Here is a 19,389-nt window from a genome sequence, read left to right as displayed (position 1 = left end):
AAAAATCTAAATAATTTTTGTTCATTCAATTTTTATCTAGTCCATTAATTTTAATCTAGTTAAAATACTTGAATGCAGTTTCCTCAAAAGCATCATGATGTTTATATCTTGTTCACGACGTGTACTCAGGGATTCTCACTCTAGCAATCTGGACTACAATGAAAATAGAACAAAATAATGTAAGGTGATCTTGAACTCAGGTGATGATGCCAACGGCCTGCTGGGTGAGCAACCATACTCTCATGATGGGCCTGTGTGCAGAACAGTTAGCTCGTGGAACAAGTAAACAAGAAAAGTAAATAACCAAAAGGCAGGGAGTCAAACCCCAGCCATTTTTTTGCGAGGTGAACGAGCTCCCGCTAGACTGCAGCGGCCATAAAACAACGTGCCCGTATATCGCTCTTCAAAGGAACAGAGGACAACAAAACTAGAGGGAAAGAGAAACTAAACACCACACCGAGCTTTGGAAAATGCAGAACCAAGCACACCATGGGAAGGATGGCAGCCCCAATGCCCTGGGGAAAACCAAACTAAAACTTCCTAAACAAAACCAGAAAACAAGGAGTTGTAATGGCTAAGGGGAGCTTTGGAAGAGAGACAGATTTGAGAAGGAAAACTGGAGAAGGGACAGAACATGTAAAAACACAAACACCCTCACAACAGAAGGGCTTACAGACCTCAATACCCAAAGTTACCAGCTAGGCACTTGGCTTAGAACTTTTGCAAAGAGCCAGCACTGAGTGACTGGCTCACTGGGCTTATATAGAGCTGTTGGGCGTTAAGCCTGATTAGTGGTGTGCCTGACTCGAGACCTCCCACCACCAGCACCTATAAGACTGACACCTCTAAGTCAGGTACAAAAACCAATTACTCTAATCTCTTTATCATGGACTTATTAGCTAATAGCTGATGGCTTATTGAAAGACACTCTAACCTGCTAGTTACATTAAAAACAGGAGCATTTCCACCAATGGAGAGAGTCTGGCTTGCATATTTACCCTTGTAAAAAACAAAAACATGCAAAAAAAAAAAACCCAGGGTTCCATTGGCTCAGGTCTTACAACAATAGAACAAAATACAAGGGTCTTGTGTGGAGCATCCATTAGTTCTGTTGGAGTTAAGGGGCTGCCCATCTCCTGCCCACAAAACCTTCCCTCAGTGTGTTACATGTGTCAGTGACTGTGGAATACGCTTTCACCATCCATTTGTGATCATTTCCAATTTACATTTTAATCTTCTGGGTTGTGACATAATGTCTAAATTAAGCATGATAATCATGGGTCATAATATAATGACCTCTCTGGTTAATGATCTTTCTATTTGTGATTCTACTTATACCTGCACTCAGTTCTGCCTTCTCTGTGAGTTGAATACCAAGGACAAGTGGGTACAGGGTCTAGCTGGCACCTACACCCCCCATGTCATGTAGGCAATACCTGCTCTTGCCTGAAAAGGAGAACAGTGTCAACATCATGGACTTTCTGCTGTCAGAGGAGTTCTGACACCTATTGTGCCCCCTTATAACACTCTAATCAATCCAGTTTGCAAACCAGATTGGAGGAGGTGGCATTTCACACAAGATTTGAGAAAGGTCAATGATCTTGTCATCCCTCGCTTGTACTGGACATCTCTTGTATAATAAATATAATTACACACACACACACACACACACACACACACACACACACACACACACACACACACACACACACCACCATGGTTGATGTTTGTTCTGCTTTCACTAGCATCCCTGTGCATGTAGACACAGCCCATTTTTGCACTTACATTTAGAAATAAAAAAATTGTCTTGCACTAGCATGGACTCAGACTAGGTTGATGGGGCTTACAGACCTGGGGGATTCCTATTGGAACTTATGGCACCAGGTCTTCCTGTGTGCTCACACTCTGTGGTTGCTGCTGCTGCTGCTGCTGCTGCTGCTGCTGCTGCTGAAAAAATACTAGTCATCAGGTCACCAAGGTGTTAAACACAGCAGCCACACAACATGAAAGCTCAGAGGTGTAGTGGCTGTGAAACATTTTGACATGAACTAGTAGTTTGACTGTTAAACACTCTTCTCTGCAGGGCTCTTCAGCCTTCATGCTGCATCAAACTCTGTCTCTCCTGAATTCAGCTTGGATACTGGAGGAACACAGTGGTTTGCTCTTATTCAAGCATGTAATCTGTTCAAGGATAAGCCTCTCATTATTTACAATCTTATTGGTCATTATTTGTGAACATTACAGTTTCCTTCCACACAAAGAGACAATGAAAATATATTCACTGTAATTGCTAATCCCCCCTTTGACAGAGGCAAAACACAGCTCATAACATGCAGACCTCATCTGAATCAGATCAAATGCAGACCTCATCTGAATCAGATCAAATCCAGACCTCAGTTCAGTCAGCAAATATAAGTTGATGTCACTTGCATGAAAGATGGGTTACATCCATGTGGGTTAAAGAATGTAAAACAAAAAGCAAGTAATTACAAAACCATTTCTCTAGATGGCAGTGTAAGATAAGCATGGGTAATTTTTCTGCATATGTATAAAGTGGGAGTACTGTCCAAGGTTCTGAAAATAGCAGCTCTAGGGTGCGGGAGCTTATTTGAGTTCAAGAGTGCTGCATCAAATATAACTGGCATCCACTTAATACCACAATGAAAAAAAGCTGGTTCAAGGCCCAACATCGCCAAGCTGCCACTGTTAGGCCCCTGAGCAAGGCACTTAATCCTCAATTGCTTGAATTGTAGTCTGTCACAAATGTAAGCTGTGAACCTGATCAGCATACAGCTTGACACTCAGCACCCCCTGAACTTCACAATCCAGTTTTGATGCTTTCAGGAGGTTGTGTGGGAAATTGCTAGGATATGCCTCCTCTTATATCTTAGCTGATGTAATCTGCATTTCTCTGTACAGTTAGAAGGCTCCACTAATGTAATACTCCCATGTCATGCTTCCCCTATGCTAGCATAGCAATACCCTTGGCAACCTGCCTCATGTCTTTGTTTTGACTTCCAGGTTTAGTTTCTTGTTCCGGTTTTCTCCATCCCTTATTAGTTTCAGGTGTTTCTTATTATCCTCTTGTTAGCCTATGTATTTAAGGCCTGTGTTGGCCCTGTTTCATTGCTGGTCATTGAGTTTCTCTATGATGTCTTGTCTGGTTGTTGTAATCATCCTGTACAATATTTTGGTCTGTATTCTCTGGTCAGTGTTTCCCACTTATATCTCTGTGTTGTGTTTGTTATTGTATTCCAGATCTGTTCTACTCAGTTGTTCGTCTCTGGACTGTAATTCTGACATACATCTCTAACACTCAGTATAAATCTCTACTCAGCATTTGTCTGCCCTCTATTGCTCTGCTTTACCGTTTCCACTGTGAAAGTGAGCACTCCATCTTAAAATCCCTCTTTCTAAAATCAAAGTATAAAGTTTGCTGTGTAGCTGCTTATAACTTTTCAATTGCTTTGGCTTGTTCAAATTCTTATGCATTTGTGATTTGTAGACCACCATATTATATATATATATATATATATATATATATATATATATATATATATATATATATATATATATATATATATATAATTATATATAAGCATAATTACAGGTGGAGATACAGACCAGAGAGCGGAACAGATTAAACCAAAACAAGCACTGGGAAAGAGGAACAGGTAAAAGGAATGACAGGCATGGAGAAAACAAAACTAAGGAACGGAACAACCAGGAAATAAAGGAAAACAAAGACATGACAGGGAAATCATGTAAACAGGGATGCCAGTAGGGGGCCCATACGTGACACCAGTGCAGTCAAAAGAGTGAGAAATAGAAAGGGGAAGAATAAATTTAACATGTAGTTTCCTTCAGCAGAAAAGCTTTTCAGTGTTTTACATTAATGATTAATACTCAGAAAATGTTAAAATAAAAGCGTCCTTTGCATTTTTATTGCAAGGATGACAAATAACCTTCTTATTTTTCTGCTAATCTAAATAATTAAATGAACCTCATGTGAATAAAAAATAGTCACTATTATTTTAATACTATATTCATTCATTCGCTCATCATTCATTCATTCATTTAGTCCATTTATTTTAATGCAGTTAAATACATGGATGCAGTTTCCTCAAAAGCATCATAATGAAATCTAAGGGCATTTTCTCAGTTTTTGAATATTTTAATTAAAAAGCTGCAAACGAGTAGCTCTGCACACTCCTCTTTCTGTCATACTCTAACATCCCTGTTTATGTGTGTAAGTCCATTCAGATTGGTTGGTCAGTCCTGACGTAACATGACGCTGTCAAAATATAATTTAGTTCTAGAGTGGGAGTCTCTGAGAACACGTCCTTTTGGGGGGAATTACATCTGAGTGTTTTAACTGGCACAGTATATATATGATAAGTATTTGTTGGGTCAGTTCTTAGTGAGGAATCTGGTTACATCCAGATTGTGAACCTCAGGCACCTGAAGAGAGCCTCTTAGCAGCAGTGAGACACAGAGTCAGTTTGTAGTTAGATAGCATGTGTAATTTATAGACTACCTGTGTTTGACAAGAAGAGCAAGCACAGGGAAAAAAGAGGAAGAACAATAACAAAGGCAAATGTGGTCTTTGGCAAGCAAAGCAGGCATCAAATGAAGAAGTTACATGGTAGTAGAATATGTGGACTTAGCTCAGCATTATTTCTTATACTTGCAAGCATGCATAGAGAGAAAACAGATGCATTTTATTCTTACTTTGCTGTCTTTTACTGTAGCAGAATAACAACAGAGAATAAAAAGGCAAAAAATTCCAGTCAAGGCCAGTTTATCTGGAGAAATTTCCTGGTCTGACCAAACCTTTTACATGTGGCAAATATTCATTTCTCCTGGAAGTGATATGCAGATTATTTACAAAAATATGAAATCACCTTTGCCATTGGTTAAATCAGTTACATTTAGCTGACACTTTTATACAAAGTGACTTACAATTATGACTGAGTACAACTTGAGGGTTAAGGGATTTACTCAGGAGCCCCAGCCGTGGCAACTTGGCAGCGATGGGGCTTAAACTAGCAACCTTCTGTTTACAAATGAAATACCTGAACCACTGAGCTACCACTGCCCAATCATCCTTTGTTAGTAGTAATAACAAGCCAAGTTAATTAGAAACATGAGGTATTGAGTAAACAGCTATCTAACAGGAGCCGGGAGCCAGTCCAAACAGGAGCCAGTCCAAATGCCCGTAGTTTACATCGAACAACTCTGACATCCTCGTGTTGTTAAGTGAAATGACACTGATGGTGTGGTGACAGTGTGACTTTCCCAGGAACAGCAGAATGGGGGATGGAGTTCTAGCAGAAGGGTGACTCCATATGCGGATATGACCCATTTAACAACAGTTAGGTAGATTGGGGTGTTTTTCCATCTGCTGGACAGGGAGAGGCACACCACACAGTACTGGTGCTCTGTCACATTTACAGCTATTTCCAGGGACAAGGCACACACGATGTTCCCTTTGCACCATAGGAGGCCCTTCAGTCTGAACATCAGCATAATAAGATTCACCATGGATTACCTGCATACAGACATACAACAAAACACACATAGAGACAATAGTACACCCTAACTGGGGGCCTCTTTAATCTACTAGCATATATCAACTGAGGCTGAGCATCAGTTAGTACAGCTGTTTGGATTATCACAATAACAGTAGCGGATTGTGTGTAGTGAGCCTCAACAAATCTCCTAGGAAGCAAACATTCGATTAGCACTTTGCCATCTGGTGAGAATTTCAAGGAGTGCTACAGTACAATCAGAGATAATTGTGTGTAAATTACCAGCTAGCATGGGGCCTGGTTGGCCCTTTACCCACAACATGGGAAATGGTCTTCCTATCAAAACTTTGAAAGGAGACATTTTCATGACAGAGGGCAGTAGAGGATGTGAAACCTCCAGTCGATCATAGATATATACGCACAGATATTTGCAGAGCTGCTGAGTGACTCTTGATGTGAATGCTGGGCCCTTATCACTGTTGTTAGAATGCAGTATTCCATACATAGTTATTATATCTCTTGCCACAACTCTTACTATTGTTCTCACATTTTCCTTTGCACTCAGGAATACCTCAGGCCATTTAGAAAATTGATCAATCATCATAATAATATTTTTCTGCTGAATCAGCTAGTAACGCTCTGCTTCGTTGCTTATGGTTGGGGTGTCATATCCTGTTACTTTGATAACTGCTAAATGACTGGGAAGCTTGCAGTCAGGCTGCAATGAGAGTGGAATGTGATATGATCTTTCCCTCTACTGCCCTAAACCGGTTCTGTGGCCGAATCCATCAGAAATCATGGGAGACACCACATGCATGTCGACTGTGTGTGTACATAGTGAGGGGCTTATCCTTGAACAGATGAATAACATGCATGAATAAGAGCAAACCACTGTGTTCCTCCAGTGTCCAAGCTGAATTCAGGAGAGAAAGCATTTGATGCAGCATGAAGGCTGAAGAGCCCTGCAGAGAAGAGTGTTTAACAGTCAAACTACGAGTTCATGTCAAAATGTTTCATAGCCACTACACCTCTGAGCTGTCATGTTGTGTGGCTGCTGTGTTTAACACCTTGGTGACCTGATGACTAGTATTTTCTCAGCAGCAGCAGCAGCAGCAACCACAGAGTGTGAGCACACAGGAAGACCTGGTGCCATAAGTTCCAATAGGAATCTCCCAGGTCTGTAAGCCCCATCAACCTAGTCTGAGTCCATGCTAGTGCAAGACAATTTTTTTATTTCTAAATGTAAGTGCAAAAATGGGCTGTGTCTACATGCACAGGGATGCTAGTGAAAGCAGAACAAACATCAACCATGGTGGTGTGTGTGTGTGTGTGTGTGTGTGTGTGTGTGTGTGTGTGTGTGTGTGTGTGTAATTATATTTATTATACAAGAGATGTCCAGTACAAGCGAGGGATGACAAGATCATTGACCTTTCTCAAATCTTGTGTGAAATGCCACCTCCTCCAATCTGGTTTGCAAACTGGATTGATTAGAGTGTTATAAGGGGGCACAATAGGTGTCAGAACTCCTCTGACAGCAGAAAGTCCATGATGTTGACACTGTTCTCCTTTTCAGGCAAGAGCAGGTATTGCCTACATGACATGGGGGGTGTAGGTGCCAGCTAGACCCTGTACCCACTTGACCTTGGTATTCAACTCACAGAGAAGGCAGAACTGAGTGCAGGTATAAGTAGAATCACAAATAGAAAGATAATTAACCAGAGAGGTCAGTATATTATGACCCATGATTATCATGCTTAATTTAGACATTATGTCACAACCCAGAAGATTAAAATGTAAATTGGAAATGATCACAAATGGATGGTGAAAGCGTATTCCACAGTCACTGACACATGTAACACACTGAGGGAAGGTTTTGTGGGCAGAAAATGGGCAGCCCATTAACTCCAACAGAACTAATGGATGCTCCACACAAGACCCTTGTATTTTGTTCTATTGTTGCAAGACCTGAGCCAATGGAACCCTGGGTTTTTTTTTTGTATGTTTTTGTTTTTTACAAGGGTAAATATGCAAGCCAGACTCTCTCCATTGCTGGAAATGCTCCTGTTTTTAATGTAACTAGCAGGTCAGAGTGTCTTTCAATAAGCCATCAGCTATTAGCTAATAAGTCCATGATAAAGAGATTAGAGTAATTGGTTTTTGTACCTGACTTAGAGGTGTCAGTCTTATAGGTGCTGGTGGTGGGAGGTCTCGAGTCAGGCACACCACTAATCAGGCTTAACGCCCAACAGCTGGGCTAGGTCTATATAAGCCCAGTGACCCAGTCACTCAGTGCTGGCTCTTTGCAAAAGTTCTAAGCCACGTGCCTAGCTGGTAACTTTGGGTATTGAGGTCTGTAAGCCCTTCTGTTGTGAGGGTATTTGTGTTTTTACATGTTCTGTCCCTTCTCCAGTTTTCCTTCTCAAATCTGTCTCTCTTCCAAAGCTCCCCTTAGCCATTACAACTCCTTGTTTTCTGGTTTTGTTTAGGAAGTTTTAGTTTGGTTTTCCCCAGGGCATTGGGGCTGCCATCCTTCCCATGGTGTGCTTGGTTCTGCATTTTCCAAAGCTCGGTGTGGTGTTTAGTTTTTCTTTCCCTCTAGTTTTGTTGTCCTCTGTTCCTTTGAAGAGCGATATACGGGCACGTTGTTTTATGGCCGCTGCAGTCTAGCGGGAGCTCGTTCACCTCGCAAAAAAATGGCTGGGGTTCGACTCCCTGCCTTTTGGTTATTTACTTTTCTTGTTTACCTGTTCCACGAGCTAACTGTTCTGCACATGGGTCCATCATGAGAGCGTGGTTGCTCACCCAGCAGGCCGTTGGCATCATCACCTGAGTTCAAGATCACCTTACATTATTTTGCTCTATTTTCATTGTAGTCCAGATTGCTAGAGTGAGAATCCCTGAGTACACATCGTGAACAAGATATAAACATCATGATGCTTTTGAGGAAACTGCATTCAAGTATTTTAACTAGATTAAAATTAATGGACTAGATAAAAATTGAATGAACAAAAATTATTTAGATTTTTATTTAGATGTATTAATTATTTAGATTGTCAAATTAAGAACAAGGTTATTTTCCAACATTCCAAAAAAAATGAAAGGCTGCAATATTTTTTGCATTAATTATTAATGTAAAACACTGAAAAGCTTTTCTTTTGAAGGAAACAATACTTGTGTACTCTACATGTGATCATGCATCTCTCTTCCCCTCTATATCTCTCACTCTTTTGACTGCATTGGGATACAGCTGCATGTTTGATTTCTCAGTGATGATTCTCTTAGTGATGTTTCCTTAAGGCCTATAAAAGGAAACACAGGAAAGAATATCAGATCACAAGGACATTTGGAATAACAAAATACACACACACACACATCTTCATATGGCTTAACAAACTGAAAGAAAAGCAAAAAAACCCCTGTATATTTTGCCATATCTAAACTTAATAATATATTCCTCTGGATTCTACATAGTTATGGTAATGTAAGAATGCTGTGTATCGTAGTATTCATCCAGAATTCAGTAAAAATGACAAGAGCTTTACACATCCCATCTCAAAAAAGATTCTAGAGTGCTATCAAGATTCTAGAGTTCTAACAGAGTTCTATACCTGTGATGTAACTGATATGATGAACTCACTGCAGTATCTCATACACAGGAGAGCTGGATGTGGAAGTGTCACAGGTATGACAGGGCTTGAGGCTGGCGTTCTGTGAAGCACAGAGTTAATGATGTGCAGTTTAATGATAAACACTAAATAGCTTAATAGCTAAGGTTTCACTGGAGTTTATCCACTAATGTTATTTTGTTGTTGACAGTCTGCATCTCAGATGGAGCTCTCACTCTGACATAAAGAAATGCTAAATATACAGAACTAAGACTGACACTGTCATTTAAAGGCTCTGATTTGTCATGACATGAATTCTATGAACTCTTTAGCAGGTTTAAGACTCCTTATTGACAAATATATCTGGATTTCTGTGAGAGCTCACCCCATAATCAGATTCATCTGTATTTCTCTTTTGCCTCTTGCCTCTGAGCTCAAAAATCCCCAAATGTCAGTGTTTATCCAAACAGAAAACAGAGAATAAACATTATTATTCATATAATTGTATTTATGATATTAGTCATATTTTAAAGATTTTCCATATTAATAAAGTGCTTTTTGAAAGGAAATGAAATAAGGTAGTATAAAGTTATCGTTTATTCATGTAATTTATATTAACATCTTTCACTTTACCTTCTTAAACTTTCTCTCTTCACAAATAAAACTATTGAGAGAGTAAGTACATTCCCACAGAGGCTGACTCCAACAGTTACAGGCAAAATGTAGAAGTGACCTGCTGAGAGAAACAGACATACACACACTATTGTTCATAAACACAATATAGGGCTTTTGTAATTTGATTAGCAAAGGAATAAGTGAATGAACTGATGAATGAAAAATGAAACATAACTGTCTGTCTGTCTCACCCTTTAAAGTGACATCTATTGAAGCTGATTTCAGCATCCCATGTTCATTCTGAGCTACACAGTAATACCAGCCGCTGCTATTCGAGCTGATAGTGATGTTATATGTCTGTCCAGATCCTACAGGTGAGGTTCCTCCTTCTTTAAACCAGTTATAGTTCTGCACAGGTGGATTGGCATCACTGCTGCAGGTCAGAGTCACTGAACTGTCCTCCACTATTTCACCAGAGGGACTGATGGACACCAACTACAGGCTACAGATTACAGACTACAGGCATGATCTGCATCAATCAGTGGTGCAAAGACATGTAGAGTTACAGCTGTATAATGTTTATTTCTAGGTTCATTAATGGACTTGTATCCTCTACTGTTCTAAGAGCTGATTTTGGAGATGTTGTATAGTTGTCCCACCATTACTAATGTCTTCACCTTAAATCAGACAATAACACCATGAGGATAATGCATTTTATAGTAATGAAATGCCTCATGTACTCAAAGTAAAGAATATATATATAATTCTAATAAGACTACTACCTCATTGTATTTTTTACATTTTAACTGAGAAATGAGTTGAAATTGGCAATGAAATGAACTTAGCAATAATCAGATAATCATATAATGAAACCAACATTGTAAATTCACATCTGACAGTGAGAGTTTGAGCAGGAGAGGGGAGATGTTCATATCCTCTTACAGGACACATATAACTGCCTGCATCCTCACTGCTGACTGGCTGCAGGTGGAGTGGGTTTGTATTGGAGGATAAACGACGTCCATTTTTGTACCAGATGAATGTTGGACTGTCAGTCAGACTGCAGGTGGTTGTACAGGTCAGAACTGCTGCTTCTCTCTCTATTACTTCAAGAAGAGTGTTCACAAGGATCTCTAAGACAATGAGAAAATTATCAAACCAAACGAATGGAAATCCATCACAATTAGACTTTAGAATCATCCAGAAAAACTTCAAGCAATTAAGAAAATTATTCTGCTGTCATGAAACTGTCTTGAATTTGCTAAAAAATAAAAGCAAAACAAATTGTATAGTACAACTAATATATCAGAGTAACCCTTAATCAGTTTAACCACTCTCAGTAATCAGCTTAATTAAACTCAAATGCCTTTACATGAAGTGAGAATGTGCATCATAGTTAAAAATAAGCATTAATGAACTTCAAGACTCAAATTCCTCTGAGTAAAGGGACACTTTGCATCATAGTCAGAAAATTAGGAATTAAAGATTTAACCCACCTGTGACATTGATTTTGACAGGATCTCCCAGCCATTTTTGATCACTTACATTTGTTTTGATTCTGAAGTGATAGGCATGTTCATGCTCCTTCGTTATATTGATCAGTTTGAGGGAGAAGTGTTGCTGTTTATCTACATAACACTGGACCCTTCCTGAGTCATTAGTCGGTCTGCAATATACAGGTGTGTCTTCTTGTGGATTGAGCTTGTAGCAGGGTGGGGGAGGAGCTTGGGGAGAAGTGGACACTAGTGACTCTGAACAACTTAACGCTCAGTCACATAATATATGAGGTTGAGTAAAGAGAAAAACAAACAAAAATATATCTGCACTTTGTAGTTATAGTGGGGTTGTGAATTTTAATCTTACTACAGTGTGCCCTAAACTTGAGAAAAACCACAAAGCACTCAGCAAGCTCTGTAGCAGTGGTGTGGGAGATGTGGGGGGATTTGGTAACCAGTGTATCCCTACTCTTCAATTTATGGGTCCGTTTTTCAGACCAAATGTAAACAGGATGTAGATGGGCAGCCTGCGTTATCAGGGAGATGATAATCAAACGTTCTTCTCTTGAAGAATGCATTCTTGCACCCTCTGGTGGGAAAATAATTAATTGCTTAAACTTACTGGCAGAACAGTTTCACTGCTGTTTAAATGTGAGTACTGAGAGTTTAATTGAAATATCTCATTATGTAACCCCCCCGCCCCACCAATTTTCAGAAAATTAGGAGCAATTCAGAATATAAGGATCAGTAACTCATGATCAGTCATGTCAGTTCCACTACTGTAATAAAATCAAATCAAATTACACAACTGAAGCTGGCTGACACAATATGTTTCAAAGTAGTTTTGAGCAGGCTGTCATTACAAGTGTCTGTCTCTAACAGTTGGATGGTTCTAATGGATGCATCCCAATTGCATAGAACGAGTCATTTTTGTGTATGGTTTGGAAGGACACTATTGTCCCATAATGCAATGCACAATGGAAAGGGAGGAGCTATTCTAATAAATCTACTCACATCATTTATAAAAAATGGTAGACAATGACAAGTTTAGTCGTGATGGTGGCTGATATTACTGATGGTGGCTGATGTTTAAATGTGACTTAGATTACTTTTACTTTAGTAAAATTATTAATAAATATAATAAATCCAATTACTTTTACAAACAAAGCAAAGAACTTGATATTTACTGAAAATATATATTTGATATAACTAAAAACATGGTTGTTTTTGTAATCCAATTCATAATTGTAACATCATAGTGGCTATAGTTTTGGCTTTTAAGCACAATTTAATGTGACTGCAAGTGTGTGTGTGTGTGTGTGTGTGTGTGTGTGTGTGTGTGTGTGTGAATCAGTTGCTTAGGGATGGAACCCACCCTGAATGATTAAGTGAAGGCCAAACACTCGTGATCCTGGAGAGCCCCCAGAAAGGGCGCAATTCCATCCAAGTACCAGCTGATAAACTCCCAATAGCATGAGGTACCATCAAGTGACTGCTATAGAAAATTATTAGTAAATAATTAGTAAAATTATCAACAAGAGCCACCTCTACATGGATGATATCAAGCTGTATGCCAGAAGTGAAAGAGACATTGACTGACTAATACATCTCAGGATATACAGCAGCGACATCGGAATGTTTTACAGATCTGATAAGTGTGGACGTATGAGTGAGGCCAGTCCTGAGAATTCAGCTGAATAGGAGGAACGAGATCTGAGCTATGAACACCGATGATCTACCAGTCATCAGACACCCCGCTGGTATAATTAGTTGGCCTAATGAGGAGATAAAAGCCACTGTCATCAAGACAAGGAAACTCCTCACAATGCACAGAGGGTTTCAGTCCAAATCCATCACTCTGAGACTATACACTAAGGGGAAAGAGGCTGAGGACTAGTGAGTGTCAGAGCCACTATCCAAGATGAAACAACCAAGATCCAGGACACCAGGATGTTGGCCCCAAGTGAAGAAGTGCTTAGTGAGTACCTTAGAAACAGACATGTTGACATTTTACAAAGAAAAGCCACATATGTAAGTAATGTAGTGCAAGAAATAAGAAGGACATCAAAACTTTAACAACTTTCAGATTTATGTTCTATAAAGTATTCCAACTGCCAAACCAGTTTTTGTCCAGCAGATGGCGATATAACCCTGTGCTTATAAACCCCCTAAGGGTGAGCGTGTATGTGTGTGTCTGTGTGTGTGCATGTGTGCCTGTGTGTACATCTGTGTGTGCGTGTGTATGTGTGTTTGTGTGTGTGTATGTGTGTTTGTGTGTGTGTGTGTGTTTGGGTGTATGGGTGTGTCTCACCACATCTCTGCTTTCACACATTTCAGTCAGGAGCTGTAGCAGGACTGCAGGAGGCTGTAAATGATGACAATGATGAAGATTACTCATTTTGGTATCTGTCTCTTTCTCTCAGGTAAGTTGTTCCTCCCCTTCTGAAGCTTACAGCATTTGAAGGAAAGCAGTGGGTGACAAAATTCACAAATTTACATCCTTGTGCATTGTAACCTTGTTTGACAGCAACAAGATACAAAACATCTGGGGTTACAATCATTGGATATTAAAGAGAGTCAATCACATTTAAGTGTACTCATAAGTGGGCTCCAGGTAACAGGAAGTACTTCTGTAAGGATCCTTGTCAAAGAGCTGAGGACGTCCTTGTTGACTCAGATAAGCCATCCAGTGGGAGATACAGCCTGATGGATGAAGGGACAGACTTCACTGTGAGTATCACTTGACTGGAGAGGGCAGACTCTGGTAAATACTGGTGTGAGGTGGACAGAATGTTTAGGGACACATTTAATGATGTCATCCTTAAAGTTTTGGATGGTAAGCTTTTCACATTAAAAGAGTAAAAGAAGACGTGTGTTTCTTTTGACAGTTTGTCAGCTTCATCTCACTGTCTCACTGTGTGTCCTGTTGATGACGTCTGTGGTTTGGATTCTTATGTTTTTGTCCTTACATTACAAGGGTAAGACTTTTAGTAGAATCACACACATTTGCTTGGACATCTAAACTGCAGGCACATTTTTATAGATTTCTTATACAGTAAGTCTGTTTGATCTTAATGACACATTCATTCATCACATTTTATTATGTAATGTAGTTTTCACATTTCTATACTTCATGTGTTTGTGTGAGCATTACTCTCTAGCCTTGACCTAAGAGACACAGTTTAGCTCTTCAGTTTGGTAATCCCGAGGCTTCTTCCTTACACCCCATGTGTGGTCTAGACCTGTGTACTGTGAAGCTGATTTTAGACAATATATTTTGTTAAATTCACTGTATAAAACAAAAATGAATGAAAACAGAATATCTGAATCTTTTTCATTGACCTGTTTTCTTTTATCCAGTATGTACCCAGCCCCTTTTAGAGCCTTTGGTGATGTCCTGGTGTCATCCAGGAAGAGGACAGGTGAGTGACGAGGGGGTTAGCCAATAACATATTCAAGTCATAAAAAAACATCTTGATATATGAAGAATGTTTTTATGTCTTCATTTAGTTTATAAATAATTGGCTTTGAGAAATACTGATCCCCAAATGAAGTGTCTAACCCTAGTGTTTTAAGACGTTTTCTCTGTTATCTGTCCACAGTTTGAGGTGTCTGACTATGAGGGGGATCAATTTGGAAACCAGAACTCAGTGAGCCAGAATCAGACTCCAGAAGCTGACACTGAGCTAGATGATGAGAACATTCATATTGGTACCACAGACTAGGAGAACGTTCACAGTGCTACAACAGACTATGAGAATATTCACGCTGCTACCACAGACTATGAGAAACTTTTCACTGCTATGAGATTTTCTGTACAAAATATATATACATTACAGTGATGACTGATTGACTGAAGCACAGCTTTCTCTCAGCACCAGCTGTTATATATTATATATTATATCTGTTATACACATACACAAAAAAACCTTTAGCTGCAAATGAAGTAGCTGCTGTGCTCTTCATCATATCTCGGTTCGGATAGTTGTTTGTGCTGCACAGTTGTGTTTCTGCTGTGCACCAGATGGGCCTGATGTACGGCTGGACAATGTTGTGAAATCTTTGTGGTGATTATAAGTGAAAGGACATCAGGTCGGGCCGCCGGAGAGATTCTACATCCAGAGATTCCACCTTCCTCTACAACTTCAGTCAACTTCAGTGAACACATGAGTGTGGTGAGACAATGACACCCAAGTCAAAGTTCACTATAATACCAGGTTGCAAACCTGGTAAGACACACATGCACACAAAAAAACAACACCCCCCCCCCCCCCCCCCACAAAAAAAACCAAACAAAAAAACAAAAACAAAAACAGATTACTTTCATAAAAGGTCAGGGCATCTTACATTTATTCATGTAAATCTTAAAATAATCTTCAAATAATCATGTTTAATTACAACGGTATTAGGTAAGGAAATAATTTTTTTTATTTCTACAACAGAAACAGCAATATAGCAAATCCTCAAAATTAGATATTTGTGTTATTAAAATTATATATTTGTGTTATTCCAAAGTCCTGACTGAAAAATGTGGAATTTTACATCTTGACCCAGATCCATGCAATAAAATATGGTTGTCATACCTTCAGCCATTTCACCCAACAATCTCCCTCTTTTTCTCTCCATCTCTAACCCCCCCCCCCACACACACACACACATATTTTTCCTGTAGACTGTGTTTTATGGTTTATTGCTTTTTATTGCTATAGAGATGGTCTCTGTATTGTTTTCTCAAAGTCTGCAAAAAGAATGAGAGTACAAATGAAAGTGTGCTAGAGCAGATTTTAAACACACACATACATACCAAACACTGATCCATACAGACACAAATACAAACATGGACACACACACACACACACACACACACACACACACACACACACATGTTCACACACACACACACACACACACACACACAAAATGAGAAATTGAAATCTGATAATGATAGAACTCTAAAAACTATAACTTTCTTGTGCATGTGTATGCACAAGAAATTTGTGCGGTCATAGAGGGGATATACACATGCACAAGAAAGTTATAGTTCAGCACATACAGTTACATCACTGCAACTACACAACTTCATATGTATTCTTGAATGTGGTGGTGTAATATACTTTAGCACAAATGTGAACTTCGTTCTGACGAAAAGGCCCCATGTTTCCTGTGCACAGTCACTCATTTCTGCTAACCCCTCCCCCACACTCCTACAAGTCTAACAGAGCTCTTCTCTAATCTCCTCCTAAACGTCAGTAAGACAAAGGAGCTGATCGTGGATTGCAGCAAGAAGCAGGAGCGGCACTACCAACCTGTGAGGATCAGTGGAACCACGGTGGAGAGAGTAGATAGTTTCAGGTACCTTGGTGTTCACATCTCACAGGACCTGTCCTGGTCCTGCCATACCAACTCCCTGGCAAAGAAGGCTCGTCAGCGTCTTTACCACCTCAGACGCCTAAGAGACTTCAGACTACCCTCCAAGGTACTGCGAACTTCTACACCTGCACTATCGAGAGCATCCTCATGGGGAACATCACAGTCTGGTTTGAGAATAGCACCAAGCAGGACAGACAAGCACTCCAAAGGGTAATGCGTTCCGCAGAGTGCATCACTCACACGGAACTTCCTGACCTGCAGACCATCTACTACAAGCGGTGCCAGACCAAGGCCAGGAGGATTGTGAAGGACCCCACCCATCCCAATAATAGGCTCTTCTCTCTGTTGAGATAAGGGAGGCGCTTTCGCTCCCTGAAAACCAAGACAGAGAGACTGAAGAGGAGCTTCTTCCCACAGGCCATTCGGGCCCTGAATCAGGGAAACTGATAAAGTGTGGGGACCACCACCACCATGTAGCATAACTGTGTATATATATATATAGATAGATATTCTATTACCACCATGTAACATAAAAACTGTAAATATGCCATTTTACAAAATGGATCTGTACATTCTGTACATTGTGTACATATATATACACACAACCATATACATTGTACATTGTGTATATAATCATAATATACATATATTGTACATACATTGTTAATATATTTTTGTACATATATAGAATATATATTTCTCTATGCACCCGTTTTCATTTTCCTCAGTTTGGACAGAGTACCCTCAACCATTTCACTGCGAGTTATACTGTGTATGCATGTGACAAATAAACCAAACTTGAACTCGAACTTGAACTTGTGTGCGTGTGTGTGTGTTTCTTTGTGCATGCGTGTGTGTGTCTGAGTCTGTACCAAGGAAATAACAATCACAGAGCAATCTATGGTCTGTGTGTGTTTGTGTGGGTGTATATACATTTGTTTGTGTGTGTGTGTGGTTGTGTGTGTGTGTGTGTGTGTGGGTGTGTGTGCGAATGCATTTGTTGAAAAAGAAGAGAACAGTGCAGTAAAAGAGGAAGAGAATTTAAATACACTAAAAAATAACATCATTAAATACACCACAGACAGTTCACATGGTTAAAACCTCAAAGCTGTTTCTTCTGAGTTTATTTTCCTCTGTTCCCACACTGCTGATGAGACTTTGCACAGTAAGGTAAGAAGAGCTCTTTATTAACTTACATTTGTTTGTTAAATTTCCCCGTAGTCTGTGCTTTTAGTAAATAGCATAAAGGTCAAGAGAACATTACCACTCTTCATGAACTCTCATCCACATATAGTTGTAGAGGACGTGGAGTTGGTTTTGGATTTTAGTGGTGTTATGTTTATATGGTGTGTTTGTGTTCCTGATGGAGAGACTGTGTGAATCAAAGGAATAAAAAAGTAAGCAAAAAATGAGGGTGAATGTGAGAAGTGCGGGTGAGCGAGTGACAGAGAGGAGTCTTAATTAGGACAGTCCAGGAGTTATTATGATAACTCAGCAGTCAGACCCATCTGTGAACTAGAAATGAAAAATTTACATTAGGAACAAAGATAAAAAAAAACAGGAACAAGAAAATAATGTGATGACAAAGAAAGACTTACAAAGGGCTAACAAGAAATTGGTGTGGAACATCACTGATGCCTCTGTACAGAACACTCAACCAATGATGATTATATATATATATATATATATATATATATATATATATATATATATATATATATATATATAGAGAGAGAGAGAGAGAGAGAGAGAGAGAGAGAGAGAGAGAGAGAGAGAGAGTGGCCTGGGAGTGTGACAGAGTATTTTTACTGATTCTAGCCTTGAGCTCTTCTGAAATTAGATTGGTGCTTTTATTCCTGTTGGAGCCACAACTCCCAGCATTGGTGTCTCTGCCACAAGTGCCCCAGTCACCACTGGGAAAACCTTTTTGATAACACACACAGATTTGAAGTTGTTCAGATTATCTGTCTTGCATATGTTTCTATCCATGGTCTCTGCCACTTGGTCAGGTCTCTTAATATTTGCTTTCACTGCAAGTGTCTTGTGTTCCTGTTACTCTCAGAGACTCCTTTGTATAGTCTGCATCTTGTGTGGTGTAATGCACCCCTGTTACAATTAACATAATGCTTAGTTCTTGTATTTTTACTACCATGATCAGTGACTCTGTACTGTCCTTCAATCATGCTTTTTCCAGACATTGGTAAGATTGTCTTGTCAGCCACTTCTGCTACCTGTCAGTGTTAAATTCCATGTAGGTAATCCTGCCATGACACCTCCACTGTTTTCACGGTAACTATGTCCCCCTTCTGACTGGGACATGCCCTCATCAGCCCATCCTTGGGATCCCGTGTTTGGATGTAGTCATGGATATCTCATGTCACATCCTGAACAGTGGTGTTGAGCCTTCTGTCTGGTGTACAGTCTTTGTTTGTTATATCTTGGGTGATAATGAAGAAGATTTTGGTGAGTGGTTTGGTAGGCTATAGAGTTTACTCCCCCTACTCTTTCAAGTTCCTTGTCTAGTCAGATTGCCCTGCAGTGATATGACCTCTGGTGCAAAGATTCCTGGGTCAAGTCAACTCCTCCATTAAAGTGCTGCAACATTTCATGGGAAAACATTTGCAATAATTCTATTACACTGAGTGTGATTTAGCTATTTACGATCAATTTGTTTGATCACCTTCAAGTTTTGAGATTTAGAATCTATATTATGAATTAAGAGTTCTACTGGAATTCAACACATAGTGCCTGTAAGTTCCAACATTATTTTTC

At 39.6% G+C, this 19,389-nt stretch overlaps 1 long non-coding RNA gene across 1 annotated transcript; it reads right to left on the bottom strand.

Annotated features, from left to right (window-relative positions):
* Nucleotides 1–9,194: 9,194 nt before the first annotated feature.
* Nucleotides 9,195–9,787, bottom strand: LOC145651952 (uncharacterized). The gene is made up of 3 exons (XR_014118131.1): nt 9,770–9,787; nt 9,522–9,564; nt 9,195–9,239 (listed from the first exon to the last, which is right to left on the bottom strand). It is a non-coding gene; the product is annotated as an uncharacterized LOC145651952 (long non-coding RNA).
* Between the last annotated feature and the right edge of the window lie 9,602 nt (nt 9,788–19,389).

Source organism: Electrophorus electricus, chromosome 18 (assembly GCF_041902795.1).
Source record: "Electrophorus electricus isolate QZ-2024a chromosome 18, ASM4190279v1, whole genome shotgun sequence".
Lineage (NCBI taxonomy): Eukaryota > Metazoa > Chordata > Actinopteri > Gymnotiformes > Gymnotidae > Electrophorus > Electrophorus electricus.
This window is presented reverse-complemented; position numbering and strand designations above follow the sequence as displayed.